Here is a 3993-nt window from a genome sequence, read left to right on the forward strand (position 1 = left end):
AATCTAAATTAATCTCAACTGCATTAATCTAGGTGCTTCTGGAAGAGTTGCAGAATTAAAAAAAAAAAATATTAACTTACCTTTTTTGAAAACACACATGTAATCTCTGATGGTATAAGTTTAAAAGCAGAATTTTCTGAGCAGAATTAAATATTTGTGTTGTGTGAACAATTTTTCAGAACTGTGCTTACAAGCAGGGATTTTAAATGTGTCCTGCACTGAAAAAAAGGGACTGGCCATCTCTTGGATTTATGTAAGCATCTTGCATGTATTTAACACAGTTACCTCATGTTTTAAAGATAAATGTAACTATATAGTGTAAAAACTACATGATATGCAGAAAGGGTGTATTAAATTGTTCATATCATGTTCAGGTAAAGTAAGTCAATAAGATAGCAACGTTAAATCTCGTGAAACCACGCGTGATTTCATCTCGCGGGCTTTGGATCGTGGTTCAAAAAAGGCATCCATCTCAGTCAAGTCGAGCAGCCAACTCTACGTTTTTGGTATGTCTTGATTTTTTGAATTAATATTTACCATATTTCAGCCAAATGTAGTTAAACGTCTAGAGTGTCGCCATGTAACATGCTAAAAAAGAGCCGTTAGCTTATTTGCTGTTTTATCTGTTGTCAAAGAATTGGCGCTTTTTCATTTGAATTTGTCTTTGGCACAAGAGCCGTAATATCACATTAAACCTAATTATGAGGCACTCATAACATAATTTGGTTTTCTGTGTGAATAGATTTGCCAATTGACTCTTCAGTTACATTGTGTATTTACTGCACCGTGGTGTTAGTGAGATTTTGGACATTGAACAGCTTTAGCTAATATCATTAGCGGCATTATGCTAGCTTACATCCCTACCCCTCCTGCCCTCACCTGCTGTCCTTTTCTTTTTGTTTTTTTTGCTGCACATTGAGAGACCACATCTATTCTGCATTTCACCAGGAGTCAGCTGATGGATTGTGGGTTCAAGGTGTTATGGTAAGAAAGTATATTCTATTTTCGCTTAAGGTTTCTGTAACTTAATTATAATAGGTTTTGTATAATTATTAGGTGCATGCATACACAAATAGACCACCCTATTAAAACAACTGAGAAATCCAAAATCTGCCATAGGTTTAACTTATACCTGTATGTATTGTCAGAAAGGTGATTACTGGACTCACATTAATGCACACTTGAACTAAAATGAGGTTTTAACTTGTGGGTTCTTGGGTTGCAAATCAGAAACAAACATCTTTGGATTTTTTTTAATCCCATAAGATCTGGAAACACAGTTTTTATTCAACAAAAAATTACTGATTAACCAAGCACAGTGCCTGCTGTTATTTCAAAATTTCAAAATGTTATTTCAGATAAAATGCAGCATTCCAGTGCATCCCAACCATGCCTTTACAGTCAAGGTTTCTGACGGAGCTGAGTTTCTCTCTGACAGTCTGCTGAAAGTGTTTGCAAAGTGATCGGGGGAACAGGGCACAAAGCTAAAGGATGTAGCTGCCATGATGACAGTAAGAACTTTAAAATTCTTTAACTACAAAGTGTATATGTATTGCATTAGGTCAGTAAAAGATTTTTATGCTGCATCCATTGAAACAGTCAACTATTACCTGTGAGTACTGATTCCACTGAAAGGATGCCATTCTTTTTTGTCATGCATTTACTGGCCCACTGAGAAAAAATTATCTTTTTTAAAAAATAAATGTTCTGGAAACTATATATCCATAAAGTTGATGTCAAACAGGAATTTTTGATATTGCTTTGTAGATGCTGGTGTTGCATGTTGACTGGTTTAAAAAGTCAAGAGTTTTTGTCTGGGATCATTTTCTTCTGTGCTACTGAAAAGTTCACAAATCTCTGTTTTCTTTGTTATAATACTTTAGGATGACATTAATGCTCAAAGGGAGTCTCATCAAAGTGCTCCGCATCTGTGTGAAAGACAATTGCAACATCTTGGTGCAGGAGTTCATGGTGAGTGTTTTATGAGTAGATTGTGGCTTTGCAACATTTAAAAATGCATTTAGTTATCCACTTGATCCTCATTGGACTGGTTAGGACCAGTAGTCCTCTTTAATAATTTGAAGTTCACATGAGGCCTAGTAGTGAACTCGACCTGGATTTCTGATGGGCCGGTGTCTTTCTAACAAAAACTAATGTAAAGCATTTGAAATTATTATGTTTTTCACTCTCTCTTAGAAACTCTGTTAGACCATGAATGGCAGCATGGCAGGCCACTCTTTGGCTATAGCTATTTACTATGTTGCTTGCATTGGTTTAAATTACTCTAACATTAGAACTGGTAGATTCAAAAGAGATGAGTTTAAAAGGGAATCTTAAAAAAATGTTTTGTGTTTAACCAGGACTTGACTGAGGCCACTGCACAGATTGAGAAAACCACAATGAACATCTGTCTCCAGAGATGCGCCAGGCAATGACTTTTCTGATGTTGGCATCATCATCGAGGGTATAGTAGTTCTTCAAGATCTGGATAACGTGACCTTTGCAGTAGCCATGCTGTTTGGACCTTTTTTATTCCTTCAATATGAGTTACCCATCACAGCTCTGCTACACTTTTGAGGTGATTCAATGGGTGGTAATGGAGTTGGATGCAACTCAGCTCTCAAGAAAAGCTCACAACTAAGACAAAACTGCTCCTGCAAGGAAAGCTCACTGTTATGCATGCAAGGTGATCAGCTCTAGGTGAGAGGACATTTAAATCTCACACTTGTTCTGCTGCATTTTTGAAGCTCAATTCCAGGAACAGATCGCAGGGTTCATTTTTATATACTCTGCAACTGCCATGAGGACGAGCCGTTTTTGTTGTTGTTGTTTGTTTTTCCTTTTGCTCTGTACAAGTTCTCTGTCTGTTTGGCAGCATTTTTAAATTTCTGTTTGTATTTTTTCTTTCTTTTACTAGTGAAGAGATGTAGCGTGAACAGTTATACAGTCTAAATATCCCATATGGGTCGTGTGAAATGGTATTTTCAGTTTCATTCAGTTGAAGTAAAGAACGTTGAATATTTCTAAGTGTGCTGTTTTGAACCAACATGTCACAGTATGATCAGTGCTGTAATTTTTGACAGTCACTGTATCAATGTTATTTTTGCGTCTCTTGAATAAAGTTTTTGACCTGCAAGTGCTAATTTCTTTAGTTATTGGGGTAAAATGGGTAGTGTTAATAGGAAGGTGTTTGCCAATTCAGTAACCTAATTTAATGTTAATGGAAACTAACATTTCCTCAAATTGTTTAGTTATAATTGTTGTTTAACTGAATCTTGACGTCAGAGGCCTTAAATAGAATGTTTTGTATTGTCCTGTAACATTTTTCAAAAGAAACAGTCTAATTTCTTTGCTGTGATTGATTCCAGAGAACACAGAAGAACTGACATTATTTAACTGTTGATTTATATAGATTCAGTGGAGGAGTAATGTCAGTTTAATTCTTTACCTACTGTCAATGCAGTGAAATTAGACATTTTGTTTTGAAAGGTTACTGGTGGATGCCAGCAACCATCTTGGAAGAGAACAATACAATCTGTTATAAGGCCTCCATTTGAAAATTGTGTATTTGATACTAGAATATAATAGCAAAATGTAATTTGAAGATAACATGTAGTATTTAAGTGACCAAGTAGTATTGGGTAAAAGTTATTGAATGGTGTTGGGATAAAGTGAAAAAATTGTGAAGGATTAAAATATTCCAAGAGCTCAAATTACTTCATCAAAACATGTTTAAGTCACATTTTATCAACACAAATTGCACAGGTTTATTGAACATGAATAAATTGTGTTAATTTAACTCAATTGTTTAAGTTGCTGCCAAAGCAAAACATCTGTGTGCAACAAATGTCCACCATTGAATTAAGTAAATCCAACAACATATTTTTTTCAGTGTGTTTATTTCAATATTCTCCTAGCAACAAGAGAAGGACTTGTTTTACTAAACAAATTAACTTAGATTACTTAATGTCTTTACTTACCCAGAAAACTGAT

The 3993-nt window shown here is 35.1% G+C and overlaps 1 long non-coding RNA gene across 2 annotated transcripts; it reads left to right on the top strand.

The window, feature by feature from the left end:
* The first annotated feature begins 288 nt into the window (after positions 1-288).
* On the top strand, positions 289-3136 carry LOC120744741. 2 transcript variants are annotated; one of them, XR_005698450.1, is made up of 5 exons: positions 289-506; positions 921-984; positions 1359-1511; positions 1884-1971; positions 2361-3136. It is a non-coding gene; the product is annotated as an uncharacterized LOC120744741 (long non-coding RNA). The 2 variants fall into 2 exon arrangements; XR_005698449.1 differs by having other exon boundaries at positions 294-984.
* Positions 3137-3993: the final 857 nt, after the last annotated feature.

The sequence above is a fragment of the Simochromis diagramma genome, unplaced genomic scaffold, assembly GCF_900408965.1.
Source record: "Simochromis diagramma unplaced genomic scaffold, fSimDia1.1 OVJJ01000517.1, whole genome shotgun sequence".
In the NCBI taxonomy this organism is placed as follows: Eukaryota; Metazoa; Chordata; class Actinopteri; order Cichliformes; family Cichlidae; genus Simochromis; species Simochromis diagramma.